The 19,192-nt window shown below is 34.9% G+C and overlaps 2 long non-coding RNA genes across 2 annotated transcripts; both read right to left on the bottom strand.

The window, feature by feature from the left end:
- Window positions 1–5,101: 5,101 nt before the first annotated feature.
- LOC309819034 lies at window positions 5,102–13,177 on the bottom strand. The gene is made up of 4 exons (XR_014296399.1): window positions 13,066–13,177; window positions 8,545–8,685; window positions 7,671–7,785; window positions 5,102–5,635 (listed from the first exon to the last, which is right to left on the bottom strand). It is a non-coding gene; the product is annotated as an uncharacterized lncRNA (long non-coding RNA).
- A 2,933-nt stretch (window positions 13,178–16,110) lies between these two features.
- On the bottom strand, window positions 16,111–18,000 carry LOC309819035. The gene is made up of 3 exons (XR_014296400.1): window positions 17,861–18,000; window positions 17,413–17,546; window positions 16,111–16,218 (listed from the first exon to the last, which is right to left on the bottom strand). It is a non-coding gene; the product is annotated as an uncharacterized lncRNA (long non-coding RNA).
- Window positions 18,001–19,192: the final 1,192 nt, after the last annotated feature.

Here is a 19,192-nt window from a genome sequence, read left to right as displayed (position 1 = left end):
GATCCACTAAAAGCACATACTATCATCGCTGTGTTATCTTTACCAAAATTGCATAACCCCAATCTCATCATTAAAGTATCAGACAAGCCAGACTGAGGACTTTCGTACAAAATTACAGCCTAGTTCTTCTCAAATGTGTCAAGGTTATGAAATACAAAGAAGGACTGAGGTACTCCCCCAGATTAGGGGGTTGGCATAGAGAAAAAGGAAACATGACAAAGAAATGCAATATGGAATCTTGAATTAGATTCTGAACTAGAAAAAAGAACATTAGTGGACAACTGGAAAAATTAAAATTATGGTCTTCAGACTAGTTAATAGTATTTACGTATTTCAAAGATTGTTACATGTATTAACGTTATAATAATGGTTATATAAGATGCTAACATTAGGAAATCAGGGTAAATAATATATAAGAACTCTGTACTATTTTTGAAAATTTCCTGCAAGTCTAAAATTACTTCAAAATAATAAATAAAATTTTGGGAAAAACTAAACAGAAACTTTTCCTAAGATTTAAAACTGGCAGCTAAACTTATGAAAATTTTTTTATCTTAAGTGACCAAACTGTAAACTGAAGTCACAATAAGATAACATCTCACACTCACTCAAGTGAATAAGATTTAAAAGAATGACAACTTCAAGTGTTGGTGATGATGGACAGTAATTGAAAATATCATATGTCACTGATATATATGGAGAGTGTGAAAAATTTCCACCTCTTTAGAAGACTCTTTGACAGTTCCTTATAAAATTAAGCAAAACATATCTTATAATCAAGCAAATTCCATTTTTAGGTAATTGCATAAAAGATTTGCTAACATATTCAAAATAGCTAAAAACTGGAAACAACCCAGATGTCCATCAACAGGAGAATGAATAAACAGATTGCAATATGCCTGTTCAATGGAATGTTACTCTATAACTAAACAGAAAAAAATTTAAACTTACTGATACAGGGAATAACATGGATAAATCTCAACATCATTATGATGAGTGGAAGAAGTCAGACATATACTGTGTGATTTCATTTAATTAATTGTGAGAACAGACAAAACTAATCTATGATGATAGAAATCAGAACATTGTCTCCTATGAGAATTAGGCTTAGCTGGAAGGATGCAGTAGGGGAGGTTCTCAAGTAATAAAAAATACTCTACCTCCTGAATAAGGTAGTAGTTACATGGGTATATACTTTTAAGAAAACTCATTGAATTACACTATTAAGATCTATGCATTTAACTATGAAAATTTTACCTGTGTAAAATTATATTTTTTAACGCATCTTTATTGGAATATAATTGCTTTACAATGTTGTGTTAGTTTCTGCTGTATAACTAAGTGAATCAGCTATATGTATACATATATCCCCTCCCTCTTGCATCTTCCTCCCACCCTCCCTATCCCACCCCTTTAGGTGGTCACAAAGCACTGAGCTGATCTCCCTGTGCCATGCAGCTGATTCCCACTAGACATCTATTTTACATTTGGTAGTGTATATATGTCCATGCCATTCTCATTTCATCCCAGCTTACCCTTGCTCCTCCCCGTGTCCTCAAGTCGGTTCTCTACATCTGCATCTTTATTCCTGTCCTGCCCCTGGGTTCATCAGAACCAGTAAAAGTATATTTTTTTAAAAAATAAGGAAGCTCATTACTGATATGAGCTGATCTGCTAGAAATATTAAAAATATTTACACATTACATAGATATATAACATAAAAGGAAGTACAGAACACTATAAAAGTATGTGTGTATATCTATGCATACACTCACACACATTTTGGGATGTGTGTGTGTATGTGTATATGTATGTCCAAAAGGAAACGCAAGAAACTGTAACATAGTTGTCTCCAGGAAAGGGAAATTGAGTGGTTATGGAAGACAGAATTGAAAAGATATATTACCTTTCACTGAAAATCACTTTTTCAATTTTGAATTTTGTAACATATATTATGATTTTAAAAATAAAATTTAAAAAATGCTTCTGGGGGAAAGCAGTGTTATGATTTCTCTAACTTATTTAAAAATACTTTAAAAATAACATGAAGTGAATATGGCAAAATGTGGTAGAACCTGGGTTACTGGTATTTGTAAAGTCACTGTTCTTTTCTCCTTATACTCTGTGTGAAGTTTTATAAAATTCAGAACAGAGAAAATCTTTCATTGCCAAGAACAAGTGAAAATCAGTGGATTACACATGTTTAAGAATTTATTAGGAAAAAACCACAGAGGAATACAGAAAAAATATATAAATAAATTAGAACATTAAAAAAAACAACACTGATAAATTATACCAAAGAGCTGATTGGGGAACAGGGGAATGGAGAACTAGTGATGATAAAAATCCATGAGTCAAACTCATTTCATTAAAAAAGACATAGCAGAAACAACCAAGACTGGAATGAAAATGGATATTAATTGAGACAAGAGAAATTAACAGAGTGATGAAAGAACACTTTGTATTACTTCATCCTACATACCGTGTTTGCAAATCTACTTGGACTGTGATTTTCTAGTAGAAAACAAGTTAAATATAAGATAATAAAACAAAAAATAAGCAATAACCGTAGAAAAAAGTGAGAACACTTTCTAGATAGTTAGCCTCAGTTCTACTCCAAACCACCAAAAACAAAGGAGAATTCAGGTGATTTAAATGATGTGTTCGCTTAACTGCTGATGTTAATGCCAAACCTTTTCAACCCATTCTAGAGCACAGAGTAAAAAGAAAATCCTTAAAATTATTTTAACACAACCAGAAAATCTAATATACAAACATGACAAAAACAGAACAAAAAAGAAAATTACAGATCAGTTTCATCTAAGTAGTACACCTGCAAAAATTCCAAATCAAATTAAGATACTCATAATTCAGTAGTAAATTTAAAAAGCAAAACTTCTTTTTAACCAAAATGAGTTTGCTGAATAAACAATAAAAGGAATATAAGGAAATTTCAATATTAAAAATGAATTATTTCACAACGATAAAAGTTTAAAGAATAATATAATTGTTTATGCAAAAAGCATTTGATTATATCTACCACTTGGTTTTGATTAAAATTCTTTAGAAATATATCAAAGGTAAGAGACTTTTCCTAACACAATACACAAGAATCTCAAATTTAAAATTAGCATCTTACTTTGATGACTGAGACTACTTACATCAAAATAACTTACCTATTGGAACTAAGACCTGATACCACCCCTAGCAGGGTTCTATAAACAAGGTAGAACTGTAAACCAACAAATAAATTCAGTCTGTTCATCTAAGCAAATAGTTCTTCCATCATTGATAACTTATTATTCATATAGGGAAGTAGCTCATTCATCAGACAAAAATTTGATTATCTAAACTCACATCAAGGTCCTCATCTTACTCTTTCATCGACTTCAAACTATCGCAGGACAAATTTTGCCCACTCTTAACCAGTTCCCTGCCTTGAAAATCCTGCCTTAAACCACATCAACCCATCCCTCAAAGCCCTAATTTACTGCTTTTGAAACACTACTAAACCTTGTCAAAGTGGTGTTTTCCCTTGCTGCAGTAGGTTTCTGAGAGTCTTTTTGCTTAATAGACCAGCAAAAACATGCTGGTCAAACCCAAGAAGTATCCATTAAAACCTAATTAAATCAATGGTGGGTAATATTTCCACAATTGTTTAAGTGCTCTGAAAGTATCAGTCAGTGAATTTTATCAACATAACTAAAATCCAGATCATTTGGAAGAGGAGAATCACAACTATCAGTATTTTCAAAGGATTTAGTACATAATTTGAAAAAAAATTCTGAAAAGCCAAGAGAAAGAGTAAGGAGATCACTTACCCCCAAAACAAAACAAAACTTCCAGATATAGAAAAATTAGCAAGTAAGAAAATAAACTGAAAGAAGATACCCCCACCACAAAGTGAAAATATTAACAGTAATTAAAATTATTGAATAAAAAGAAAGACATACCTTGTTCTTGGATAGGAAGACTATTGTTAAAAACCAATTCTCCACTAAATTAATTTATTGAAGTTGATGAAATTGCAGTCTAAACTGTAATTTCTTCCAATGAGAAGACACATGAGACAGGAGGCAGAAGAAGAGACACACAGACCCACAGAACAAAAATGGAGCCAGTCACAGATGAGAATACAGCATATATGCAAGATGGCATTACAGATAAATGGGCAATTATTGGCAAATAATCGCAAGTAATGGCAAATAACTTGGCAACTTTAAGATTTGAAATAAAAAAACTTTCTCATGATTTAAGAATTTGAATTAAAAAACACAAAATAATTAGAAGTTAACATAGGTGGAGAGTTTTATGGGATCAGTGTAAATATCTTTCTAAAATGACATGAAACTCAGAAGCCATAGAAGCGAACATGGTTATACTTGGACACATAACAGTCATACACATTCTTATAACAAAAATGAAGTTTAAAAGTGTGTAAAAAATATCTGTAATGCTTGACAATCGAAAGCTTATTCCCCCAATAATAAATGAGCTCTCTGAAATTAGCAAGAGATTAAAACCTCCACCCACCCCCAAAATTGGATATAAAAAGAAAATTTAAAAATACAGATGGCTAATAAACATATGAAAAAATGATCACACTCAAAAATGAAAGAAATACAATTTAAGACAATAGTTTGGGCTATCACACTGGCAAAGATTTTAAATAGTCATAAAATTCATTATCTGTGAGGTTGTGGGAAAGCTGGCAATCTCATTCATTGCCATTTGAGGATAAAGTTGTTACCACATTTTAAAGGAAATCTTGTGATCATTTTCAAAATTTGAAATGTGCATATACTTAATCCCAGTATTTTCACTGCTGAGTAATTTATTATGATATAATAGACAAATGCAAATTATTGATATATAGGGAGGTTCATTGCACAGAAATTTGGTGCTAACATAAATATCTATGAATGAGAAATGCTTAAAACATTTAATTATATTTCATGTACAAAACAATCATGCAGTCATTCAACAAATGACACAGATATGTATTACTGAAACAGAAAAAGGTATTGAAAAAACTGTTAAATGAAATGCAATTTGAAGAATAATGTGTACAATATAGCTCCACTTTCAGAACCCCCCAAAATATCTTGTGTGTGTGTGTTTGTGTGTGTGTGCATCTATCCACTTAAAGAATGCACACAACTTATTTAATAGAGGATAACTCTAGGAGATAGAATTGGGAGAGAGGAGGGCACTTAATTTATATATTAGATATTTAGATATGCTTTGAATTTTTGAAAAAATTTTAATAGAACTTAATTTTTAAATTTACCACATGGCAAATGAAAATTATAAATGTATATTTATGGGAGCACTGAGCAATTCCATCATTCTGAGTTTCTTGTGCAATAATATTTCCTCTACTGAGGCTCCTGGGATTGAGTCAAGTGGAAGCAAGGGAAACAGTCACCATGCCCAAATTAAAGTCTCATCGATGATATCCCAACATGAGCATTTCTCAGTTAAGCATTTCTTATCTGCAGGAGGAATCCACTGCAACACAGGAAATAGAAGAGTTTCCATGCACAAAGAAGACTGTATCATTGTTTTGAAGAAGCTGATGGTAGAAGTAATGGTACCCACAGTAACAAATCCACCTCGTCTCTGTGGTCATCACCTGCAAGGACACAGTGGGGAAAATTGGCAAAGGTGAGGCACACATTTTCTAAGGAGCCTGTCAGGGGGGCTATGAAATCCTTGTACACTCTTCCTCTACATGTTCTGGAAAAAATCTACCCAGAATACACAGAGAAAACCACATTTTCAGCAACTGGGTGGCTGCTATGGCCAGAAAAGTGACTTTAAGACTTCCTAAAGGATGCAAAACACTGGTGATACATTTTTCTCCTTTCCTTGGCCAAAAAATGATGGAGATCTCCAACTATCTCAGATATTTATCTGTCTCTTCCCCTCTGAATTTGGCTCTTTAAAGTTCTAGGTCACTCATTCATTGACTCAATTATTTCAGGCAAAACTACTTGTCTACCTTCCAGTCTAATAATTATTGAGAATCTATTATATCTCATGCATATAATAATTCTCTGATAACACAATGGATCCAGCCAAGGAGTTTAGTTTGTTGGGTAAGAAAAGTTAAGGAAATCTTTCATATTAACAGTAAATGTACTAACTGAGATGTAGAAAACTATGAAGATATACAAGAAAAGTTGTATCTCTTTTTTTCCCCCCACACCTTTATTGTAGTATAAATGTTTTACAATGTTGTGTTAGTTTCTGCTGTACAACAAAGTGAATCAGCTATATGTATACATATATCCCCCTATCCCCTCCCTCTTGAGCCTCCCTCCCACCCTCCCTATCCCATCTCTCTAGGTCATCACAAAGTACCAAGATGATCTCCCTGTGCTATGCAGTAGCTTCCCATTAGCCATCCATTTTACATTTGGTAGTGTATATACATCAATGCTACTCTCTCACTTCATCCCAGCTTCCCCTTCCCCCCCATTCCGTGCCCTCAAGTCTGTTCTCTACATCTGCATCTTTATTCCTGCCCTGCCACTAGGTCCATCAGTACTGCTTTTTAAAACTCAATATATATGCATTAGCATATGGTGTTTCTTTTTCTCTTTCTGACTTACTTTACTCTGTATGACAGATTCTAGGTCCATCCACCTCATTACAAATAACTCAGTTTCGTTTCCTTTTATGGCTGAGTAATATTCCATTGTATATATGTGCCACATTTTCTTTACCCATTCATCTGTCGCTGGACACTTAGGTTGCTTCCATGTCCTGGCTATTGTAAATAGTGCTGCAGTGAACATTGTGGTACATGTCTCTTTTTGAATTATGGTTTTCTCAGGGTATATACCCAGTAGTGGGATTGCTGGGTCTTCTGGTGGTTCTATTTTTAGTTTTTTAAGGAACCTTCACACTGTTCTCCATAGTGGCTGTATCAATTTACATTCCCACCAACAGTGAAGGAGGGTTCCCTTTTCTCCACACCCTCTCCAGCATTTATTGTTTGTAGATTTTTTTGATGATGGCCATTCTGACCGGTGTGAGGTGATACCTCAAAATGGATGAAAGACCTAAATGTAAGGCCAGACACTATAAAATGCTTAAGGAAAACATAGCCAGAACACTCTATGACATAAATCACAGCAAGATCCTTTTTGAACCACCTCCTAGAGTAAGGGAAATAAAAACAAAAATAAAAAATGGGACCCAATGAAACTTAAAAGCTTTTGCATAGCAAAGGAAACCATAAACAAGACGAAAAGACAACCCTCAGAATGGGACAAAATATTTGCAAATGAAGCAACTGACAAAGGATTAATCTCCAAAATATACAAGCAGCTCATGCAGCTCAATATCACAAAAACAAACAACCCAGTCCAAAAATGGGCAGAAAATCTAAATAGACATTTCTCCAAAGAAGACATACAGATGGCCAACAAATGCATGAAAAGATGCTCAACATCACTACTCATTAGAGAAATGCAAATCAAAACCACAGTGAGGTATCACCTCACACAGGTCAGAAGTTATATCTCTTAACTCATTATACAATCTGGCCTTTCAATTAGAATGTAACCACAAGTCATCAATCTTCAGAAAATTAATGTCTAACTTTCTACCCAGATGTGGTTGCTACTAGAAAGCGAGGATTATTCTGACAAAAACCTTACCTTCAGAGGGTAGCCCTGGGACAACAGGTAGGTGAATAGGCTCTGTCTGAAGAATCTTGCTTCAGGGATTTACTGGTATCATTCATTCCCAAAAGAGTTCCCAAGAAGTCATCTTCTGGGGGGGGGGGGAAGAAAAGAAAAGAAACACCACTTCCAGTGAAAAAGGCAATTCAGCTGGAAGCTGGGAAGTCACCGTTCGGTACTCTCCCAGATTGATTTAATTTGGAAGCTGCTTTCTACTCCATTACGCAGCTCTGAAATTATACCTAGCTAGCTGCTCATAATTCTATACATCTCAATATCAACACCTTGTATCAGAACCTTTCTCTCTTGTACATTTCCAAAGCTGACTGGATTGCCTGGATCCTGCTGAAAATTGTTTCTTTTTTATCATTTATTTTTTTCTGCTTAGTTGGCCAGGTTATTTATAAAATCACTCTATATCATCTATTTATATATCTATTCTCAATAAAATTTTATTGAAATCCTACTCTATGTCTGACAGCCCATTAGGCGCTTGTGTCACAAAAATGAATCTAAAAACATCAGGCCATAAGAAATTAAAACCCCATTTGATGAATCAGTCATACAAATAAAGAGCTGAGAAGTAACTTAGTAAATGGTCCTATAGAGGTAAATTTAGTTTTAGGATAGAATAGTTGAGGAAAGACCCCCATTTAGGAAGACCTGTTATGACCCAAAGCTGTAACTTCCAATTACTATTCTCACGCTCATCTGGATCTTGGATTGGTTTTTAATGCTATTTAGCTACAACCAAATGTCATCAAACTTAAGAAGAGCAAGATCTATCAATGCCTATCCACCTGAGGCCTTTTTCTAATAAACATGCAGTTCCCTGCCTGTATAGTCATACCTGCGAGGGTGTCCAAAGGACCACAGGTGGGAAGGGAGAGCACTGGCTGAGAAGTAAGTTGTCACCTCCTTCTCTAGAACTGACATTCAAAGGTTAAGGCAAAAGCATAGACAGTTTCCCTTTCCTTCTAGGCTCTATCACCTGACAGGAAAAAAAAAAAAGAGGAAAAATAACAGTTTAAGAAAGAGTATATGCAGATATAAATGCACCTATGTGTACATATAAACTGTACACAAACACACATGCATGTAATCTAATTTAACAATAAAACATTCATAAAATGTGGGTATCCTGTGCTACACACAGACTGGGCAGGGTGGATGTCGCTAAGTCCTTTGTGTGTTATGTGCACGACCTTCAGACATGCACTGCTCTCTTTCCCCCCTGAGGTCCAATAGACACAGAGAGTATCTGACCAATAATTATGTTAGCAAGGGAAAATATTCCCATTCCATTAAGACTAAATGTTAGAAAACAATTTTTTTTACTATTATGTACAGATCAATGAAAACATGGTTTCTCTATTACAACCTGCTGAAGTCCAACAGACGCTCCCAACAATTCCAATGGCAAAAGAAAATTGTTTCTAGTTTATCAATTATCATAAAACCATCTTTAGAAAAAATATGCCTGTCAATAATATCCAAATACCTAGAAACATTGGATTAAGCTAAATTACTCTTTTTAAAAAAATAGTCTAAAATTTGCCCCAGAACAATAATCTAGTGAAAAGGTACAGTTCTGTGCAATAATCAGAAGTGTACTAACTATTCTTCATCTAAAACATATACATAAATACAATATTTTAATATATGATTTTTAAGCAATCTCAATATAACTATAGATGTGACAAAATGAAGAACACATTTGATTACTATGTTCAGATTATCTTCAAAAATGCAGAGAACAATGGCTTACATGTGATTTACTGATCTCAACTTTGCTGATCACCCGATGAACAAATGAAAAACTGTATCTATCTTAAAGTGATGTCTGAATACTCTTTCTGAAGTCATCTGCGGAACACTATATCACACATTTTATCAAATGTATTTACAGGTTTTCTTCTATTATCATGTTAACCATTAAAATATATTGAAATACTAGATTTATGTAAAGGAGTAAAATTTTAACTTCTATATTAAAGTTAAGCAAAAAACATACACTTGTTAAAACATGCATTGGTCTTCTGAATATAAACATATTGATACAAGGCCACTGTCTTATTTCATTTTCTTGCTTCCTGACAAGTCAATAAACAAATTTAGAAATATTTATCATAATGTGATAGCTTATAATTCTACTTTCCAACATAGTTTTCCAAAATAATCTTACCTAAAATTTCAACAACTTTTTAAAGATGTTATTTTTATAATAACTATATCTCTTACCATATAGTGACATACATGTAATAACTCTAGATAACTTGTGTCCAACAGAACTTTGGTTTCTGCTAAACAAAGGTCTGGAAATCTTAGGGGTGAGAAAAAGCATATCATTGTGCATATGTTATTGCACAATGGCTATTGCAATAGCCATTGGTCTCAGACACAGCAAATTTAGTCCTAAATATTCCTGCTGGAAAATATATAGATGTGGACTTTGAGTTTTCTGAAAGTTCCAATAGAAGATAAGCAGCCATTGCCTTCAAAGAAACCTACACAGACACACTTCTTCAGAAAATATTTAAGACCTAAGTTAAGATAATGTATTGAGGAAGAGAAGGATATTAAGTGCCTCTAATGGAAAAAGAAACACAACCTTCTTAAATCACTGTCTCTGTAAAACCTGCTACTACTAAGGAAATCTTGGCAAATGGTAGCAAGTGCTCTGGCTTACATCACACCTGTTTTTTATATAGTTGGATGGCAGAAACATGTTCAACAGTGTTTCACAACCTTTTTTTCCCATCACCTGCCTGGATATCCTTCTTAGACATTTTCTCCTAGTTTTCAACACTGCCCCCAAATTTTAGTACCACAGATATGCTGTATATCTGCTTATGTACTATGGTTGTTTGGAGGACAATGAACCACTGTAATATTTAAGATTTCTTTTGATTCCCAAGAACCAATTTTTCACCTCAGGAGGATGACATCGACTATGTTGAGAATACACTGTGAATACTTGTTAATTTGAGAAAAATAACTAAACAGGTAAGGAGCGCATAGAGTGTTCCATTCTGTCATGAACTGTTTGAGGCAGTTTCCCATTCTCTTCAAATGGTCACTCAACAGGACACACTGCTGAGGTTTCAGGGACCTTCTCTCAATCATATACCTCATTTTGGCCCAACATCATCTTCATTCCTAAAAAGGAAGGAACTATTCAAGCACTCTAAATGTCCAATGCCTTTATGCTTTGAGCTAAGCACAGAAGTGTCAAAAATCCTAGAATCTACAGGAATGGAAACCATGGAGAACTCACCATATTATTAATGTATGTATCTGATGTTATAACAAGGGTCCTCCCAAAAGAGATTAAACTATTGACAAGCAAAACAAAACGAACAAATAAACAAAAACAAATTAAAAAAACCACTGACTAGCAACAGGTAAATTTGAATGATAGTATATTGTCAATGAATCTTCTGGAAACTTCACAGAGATCAGCACTGATACTGATAGTAATGCAAACCTAATATCAATGGCATGTTACTGAGTTTAAAGTGCAACTAGAACATTGCTTTCCTCCACAGCCACCTCCTCTCAAGAAAACACAATGAGACAAATAGTAGCATTCCTCCAACCAACCTAGCTTTCAGTTAAATGGGTTTTCCCTATAGCTATTCTGGGTTTTACTTTTATGTCATTGATCTTTGCTCAGAAATTTATTATTTACTCCCTTTTACTTGATTTGGGTTTAATTCTCTAGTTTAGTCTTTTTCTTGCTTCTTAGGGTTAAAGCTTAGATTATTTGTTTGATATTTTTCCTCTTTTCTGATATAATCATTTAAAACTATAAATTTCCCCCTACGCATGTCTTTAGTTGTATCTGACTCAGTTCTAAATGTTTTCTTTTATAATTTTGTCTTTGACCATGGGTTCTTGTAAAAGATGTTAATTTCCAAATATTTAGTAATAAGCCAGATTGACTTGTTTGATTTCTAATTTAATTTCTTCTGTGGTCACAGAACATACTCTACACAATTTCAATCTTTTAAAATTCACTGAGTTCAGTTTTATAACTTAGCATATGACCTATGTCAGAAAATGTTCCAGATGTGTTTGAAAATAATTTGTGCTCTGCTATTGTTAGGTAGAGTGTTCTATATATGTCAGGTCAAGTTGGTTGATAAGATTGCTCAAGTATGCTATAACCACACTGATTCTCTATATTGGTCTATCAATTATTAAGAAGAGGGTACTGAAGAGCCCAGATGTTACTGCTTAATTGCCTATTTATCCTTTTGATTATGTTGGGTTTTGCTTTATGTAATCTGAGACACTATTACTTGATGATTATGTAATTAAACCTTCTATCATATAATATCCTTCTTAATTTCTAGTAATAGTTTACCATAAAGGCTATTTTCTCTGATGTCAGTATAGCCACTCTTGCTCTCTTCTGGGTATTCTCTGCATGATATAATTACTAATCCTTTACCTTCATACAGTTTGTGTTTTTTGTTCTGAAGTATCTCTTTTATAAACAATGTATACCTGTTTAATTTTCTTTCGTTTTTTTTTTTTTTTTTTTTTTTTGCGGTACGTGGGCCTCTCACTGTTGTGGCCTCCCCGTTGCGGAGCACAGCCTCCGGATGTGCAGGCTCAGCGGCCATGGCTCATGGGCCCTGCCGCTCCGCAGCATGTGGGATCTTCCTGGACCAGGGCACGAACCCGTGTCCCCTGCATCGGCAGGCGGACTCTCAACCACTGCACCACCAGGGAAGCCCTGTTTAATTTTTTAAATTAAATCTCCCAGTTTCTGTCTTTTAAATTTAATATAATGGTCATGTGGTTGGATTTATGCCTGCCATTTTCCTATCTGTTTTCTAGATGTCATATCATTTTGGTTTCTCTGTTCATTCTTAGCTGCCTTGTTTGTATTAAATAGATACTTCTTATTGTACTATTTTAATTCTTTGGTAGTTCTTTTAATGTTTTTGAGTTATTTGCTTAGTACTGACCCTAGGGTTTACAAATGCACCTTAAATTATCACAATCTACTTCAGAGTAACACTAATTTTGTTATATGTCCTTTTATATATCTTGAACTCAGTTTCAGAGAAGTGATTCTGTCACTTATTTTGTCCAGATTTTCCAACATATCAATTATTGAAGCCATCATTGGCCCCAGCATGTTTATAAAGCAATTGTGAGCCTGAGATAGGTGACAGACATGGAACAATAAGGATCCCATCACCACTGGATACACAGTCCATGCTGCTAAGTCATGGAGACCAGCAAACCCAGTCAGCGATCCAGTTCCATGTCTGACTAATGCAGATAGACTCTCAGTGTCATTGGAACATTGCAAGTCCCTAAAAGAATATCAGTATCCTCAGGACAAAATGCTTACCTTTGTGAGAATTCACACAGGCCTTTGATGATGGGAAGTAGAATTATTCCCAACACTTTCCTTCATGTCTCATCTCACGGGGAAGGGATAAACTCATCCTTATGAAACCCAGTTTTTGGAACATGTCAACCTGTGGGAAAGATAAATGTGCATCTAGATGAGAAGTAGGATGAGTCCATTTGTCAACTATATACAAAACAGGAGCGTTCACTATGTATATGCATAGTGTAATACATATTATCATTCTACTGAGATGTTTCTGAAATTATTCAAAAGACAGATAGTGCAAAAATTGGGGGTGGAAAAGTGCCTCATATGACTCACCAGATTATTAATGCCTCACACTCTTTGGATTAACAGACACCTCACAAAAGCAATAAAATTCTAAATTGCGTAGTAAAATATTCTAGAACATACATTTATTAAAATTGGATATTACATATGGAAGGCATTGTTTTGATTTTTCCCAGAGAATGGAGCTAGTGCAAGTGACAAAAACAGCACTTCTTTGGTGTGGCAGTGAGAATTACAAGCAGCAAAATATCCCTTCTCTCTAACATCACTTCCAATCTGCAAAGCACAAGGAAAATTAGGGAGCTGAGAAAGAAAACTTTCTTAATGTAATATTTAGTAACAAGTTGTTATAAGGAATACATCAAAGATATTCAGTGGCAATCAATATGACAAGAATGCAGCTGCATGGCACAGGGATATTGGCTCGGTGCTTTGTGACCACCGGGAGGGGTGGGATAGGGAGGGTGGGAGGGAGGGAGACGTAAGAGGGAAGACATATGGGAACATATGTTTATGTATGACTGATTCACTTTGTTATAAAGCAGAAACTAACACACCATTGTAAAGCAATTATACCCCAATAAAGATGTTAAAAAAAATATGACAAGAACTATAAATGCTCATTCCTTGGAACATATTAATTTAGAAATATTTGTTCTAAGACATTTGTCTCAAAGTTTCCTCAGTGTACCCACCAGAACTTCATTCATTATAACTAGGATCTTTCTTTAAACACATTAGAAATCCATTGGGGGTATATAAAAGTGTATAAGGAAATCCATGTAAAACAAACAAACAAACACAAGAACTGGAAATTTAATCATTTAACATCTGAAAATGTTTAATGCAGTATATAGTTGAAGCCAGTACTTGTGTGTTGCTCTTTTGGTTGATGAGAAAAACAAAAAACAAAGAAACAATAATTCAATCCTAGTGACTGGTTGGCAAGCAAATTAAAATATATTGTGAAGGTCTCACATATAGTACCTACTTTTTAATTGTCATATATTTGTTTCACTTACTAGGGAAAAGTAAAAATCCATAATCTGTATTTTGACCACCTATAAATAGCACTCAAGAGAGGACTCCAGTAGCTCAGACAACTGTGTGAATGGCTCAAGTGTAGGTACAACCATTTCTAGAATCTTCAGTGCTCATGTGCTAGTTCCCCAGGGTCTGTTTACTACAAGTGTATTTATGCTGCCAGCTAAAGACTCAAAGGGTTGCAATTTCACCTGACAATTAGATATGAATAGACACTGTACAGTTCAGTTCCTCTAATGCATGCAAGCAGCTTAGCCTGATACCACATGAATGAAATCACTGATCTCCACCCTGCAAATATTTTGCTTAGGGTGGGTATCTATGCTAGACCTCAGTTTCACAGAAGTGATTGTGTAACTCATTTTGTTCAGATTTTTAAATGAGATCAATTATTATAGCAATCATTGATACACATGAGTTTCTAAAATAGGGCACTGCTCACCTCAGAAAGTGAAAGAGACTCTGAAGTTCATCACTTATCTACTCTACTCAGTTATGGAGACCAGACCCCACATCAGTGATCCAGGCTTCACAGCTGACTATCATAGACAGTGCCTATGGTAATTGGAATATTATATAATCCTTAGAAGGAAGGTCAATATTTTAGGGACAAATGCTTACTGACTTGAGAATTCCCACTGGCCTCTTAGGATGGGCCTTTACTTCATGTTGCATCTCAAGGGGAAGGAATAAACATTTTCATAGGAAACCTGAGCTCTATCCTTGTTACCCTGTGGGAGTAGAATAAAAATGTGGAAAGATTAGAAGTAAACCTGTCCATTGGCCGGTCAGGCATAAGACAGTAGGGTTCAATAATGTACCCTCCTATTAAATAAGCTAATGCATTGCTCTGCTAGGGTGTTTCCAGTGTTATTCCAACAACATTAATTGTATTAGGCTCTCTGGCCTCCATAAGAGCAAATATTGTCCAACATTTTCTGCCAGACAAATTAAATGTGAAATCAGACTGTCGGAATGTGCTTAAAGTTCCAGGAAAATGTTGGCCTGGTGAACAATTCAACCACAACAATGCATATAATACATATATATTCTGTAAATTAAACCTCAGAATTATTTTATCCTCAAAGATGACCCAATGGATTGGGGAGGAGAAAACTGCCATGATAGGGAAATAAAGAACAGTTGTCTAAAAATCACTTATAGCACTAAACTTGCTTGAGCTCAGGAACCTGGCAATTTGCAGAGGATGCACAGTTACTCTACGCCTGATTCTACATGGTATGGTCATAGCAATGCAGGCAGGACTCACACAGGCACAATAAATACCGACATGTGACTAGAGAGGTTGGGAGGGTGCAGAGAGGAAAAATCAAACACTGAGCCCTCTCACCATGAAATACTTCCCATCCTATTGTCAGGGTGGTGCTCACCAGGCCACACTGCTGAGGATTCAGTACATTTGGCCAAGCACACCCCTCAGTAGAAACAGTTTCTCTCTGCCACACTGGTGAGGAATGGCTTTACTTTCATCTCCATGCTTAATTCCTGTATGAGGCATTAGTAGGAAGACTGAGAAAATGCAAAAATTCTGGAAAAGAACAGAAAGAAGCCTCAAAGAATCACCAGATTATTAAGTCCTCACACTGTTTGAATTGACAGACTCTACAAAACACCAATTAAATTCTTAATTACTTAAAAAATAATAACTCAGGAAAAATTTATAAAAGATTAGATGTTACCTTGAGAGTGCATCATTGGATTTCTTCTTAGATAAGGAGCTGGCAGAAGTGACAAAACCAGCTCTTCTTTGGTGGGGTGGTAAGAATTCCATGCAATTCCAATATTACTTCCAACCTACAAACCACAGAGGAAATTAGAGGAGTTGAGAAAGAAAACCTTCCAAGTTGAATATTAATTGATAAGAGGTTATAAGGAATTAATTACATATATTTGCTGACCACCTGTATGATAAGAATAAAAATAGCATTGTTCCATGGAACAGGAACGTATAGAAAGTCATTTGTTCTAAGACCTGGTCAAAATTTCTCCAAAGGACCCTTAGAATCACTCATTAAAACTGGGATCTCCCTTAAAACACATGTGAAACAGACTGAAGGAATATGAATATTAACCAATAAAATGCCAAGACCTGGAAACGCAATAATTTTACAATTAAAAATATTTAGTGCAGCATATACTTGACTCCATCACTCAAACGTGTAGAAAAGTTCTCTTTGGGTGAGAAGAAAAATAACTGTATGAATTTTTGTGACTGAGTTAACAATCAAATCAAAACATGCCCTAAGATATTCCTGTAAATACAAACTACTTTTAAATTTCCATATATTTGCTTTATCTAAAAAAATTGACAAGTAAAGACATAATATCTTTTGAACTGACTACGTAATTGACCTCAATAGACTACTGCTCACTCACAAGATTGTAGCATCTAAGGAAATCTTGTGAATGGCTCAAGGGTAGACAAAATCATATATCCTTGGTCTCACTACTAATGTGCTGATTCTCCAGAGTCTGATTACTATTAGTGAATGGATGTTGTCAGCCAAGCACTCTAAGAGTTTCCACGTCGTCCCTAAACCAGACATTTATAGATCTCTGTACAGCTCATTTCCCTTAATGTATGCAATCATGTGAGCTTTCAAACACTTCAGTCCTGGCTGGTACCTCTACTAGACCAATTGAGCTCCCTCCACATTTTTTGCCTAGCATGGTCCCTAGGAGGGACCTCAGCTGACAAATGATTTTGTCACTCAGTTTGTTCATATTCCAATGAGAAACATATGTGAAGTTATCATTAATCCAGGCACATTAGTAAAAGGGACTTTGATCCTGAGATATGTGGCAGTCACTGAGCACTCAGGGATCTGACACCCTCAGACACATTGACCCACAGTATTCAATAATGCAGACCAGTCATCACAGTCGATAACAGTCCCATGACTGACTAGCACAGCCAGAGTCTCATTGTCGTATGAGTGTTACAATGTCCTAAGAGGAATGTCAGTATTTTCAGGATGAAATGCTTACTGATGTTACAATTCCCACTGGCATTTGAGGATGAGATGGTAAAATGATTTTCAATACTTTCCTTCATGTCACCTCTCAAGAAGAGGGATAAACTCTTTCATATTAAACTCAACCAGTGGTCCATATCTGTGGAACTAGAGTAAAAATATGGAAAAATGAGATGTATATATGTCTATTTGTCAAACATGCAAAAGACAAGCAGATTTATTATGTACCTTCATATTAAATATACACATATTACTTTACTAGAATGTTTCTGATGTTATTCAAAGGGAGAAAGCACAAAAACCTTGGAAATAAAGGAGACAAAATATTGGACCTCACCAGATAATTAATAACACATTATTTGGATTAACAGATACTTCACAAAACCAATTATCTACCTGATTACAAAAAATATAATAAAAATAAGCCATAAAAAGAAAATTTGTTTAAAATTTGTTATTACCTTTGGAGTTCATTATTTTGTTCCATCCCAGGAGAGGGAACAGGTGAAAGCAACAAAATCAGCACTTTTTTATGGTGGTGAGTATTCCATGCAATTCCAAAGTCACTTCCATCTTTCAAAGCACAGAGGAAATAAAGGAAGTTGTGAAATAAAACCTTCCCAATTGAATGTCAATTGATAAAAAGTAATAAGGAATTAACCACAGATATTCACTTGACCATCTATATAATGAGAAAAAATTATGTTTGTTCCTTGGAAAAGGGTAGAATAGAAAATCAATTTTTCTAAGACATTCATCTCAAAGTTGACCCAAAATTCCCCCTATTACTTACTAAAATTACAACATCTCTTTAAACATATAAACCCATTGAAGGAATATGAATATTTGCTGATGATATCCACATAAAATTCCAAGAATTAGAAATTTAATCATTTCATGTTAAAAATGTTTAATGAAATATCTAAATTTAATCCATCATCAAATATCTAGGAAATTTCTCCCTGAGTGACAAGAAAAAGAAAAAAACATATTCTACTCTTTGAATTGATAGGTTAGCAAGCAAATTAAAACATGATATAAGATAATCTCACTAATGCAATCTACTCTTCTATTTTCCCATATTTCTTTCACTTAAGAGATAAATGACAAGCAAAAACTAATAATTTCTTTCTAATTGGCTATCTAATAGACCAAAACACGCTGATCTTCACAAAAGACTGCAACATTTAAGGAAACTGTGAGAATGTCCTAGTGTAAGCACAACCATTTCATGTGCTGATTCTCCACTGTTTGTTTACTATGGGTGTAAAGATACTGCCTGTCAAGCACTCAGAGTTGTCATTCCACAATGGTTATTTATAATTTCTGTACAATTCATTTCCTCTAGCATACGCCAGCATCTTAGTTTTCTAATATCATAGTCCTTTTATGGGGGATACTACTAGCTGACCAAACTGAATCCTCTACATTTTTGCCTAAAGTGGTCTCTTATGCTGGATCTCAGTTCACATAAGTGATTTTGTCACTCATTTTGTTCAGATTCCAACGAGATCCATTTTTGAAGTCATCATCAATCCAGGCACATTTGTGAAAGAGACCTTGATCCTGAGATATGTGGCAGACACTGAGCTCTCAGGACTCCATCTCCCTGTGACACAGTGGCCCACACTTTTATACAAAACTGAGTTCTTGGTCCATGTCGATATGCTGGCATAGAGTAAAATTATGGAAAGATGAGAAGTATATGTGTCCACCTGTTAACCACGCAGAACACAAGATGTTTACTATGCACAAGTATACAAAAATACTATTTCTCTAGTAGGATCTTCTGA

This window comes from Grampus griseus, assembly GCF_964374135.1.
Source record: "Grampus griseus genome assembly, chromosome: 2".
NCBI lineage: Eukaryota > Metazoa > Chordata > Mammalia > Artiodactyla > Delphinidae > Grampus > Grampus griseus.
The sequence above is the reverse complement of the archived record's forward strand: the minus strand, read 5'-3'. Positions and strand labels throughout refer to the sequence as shown.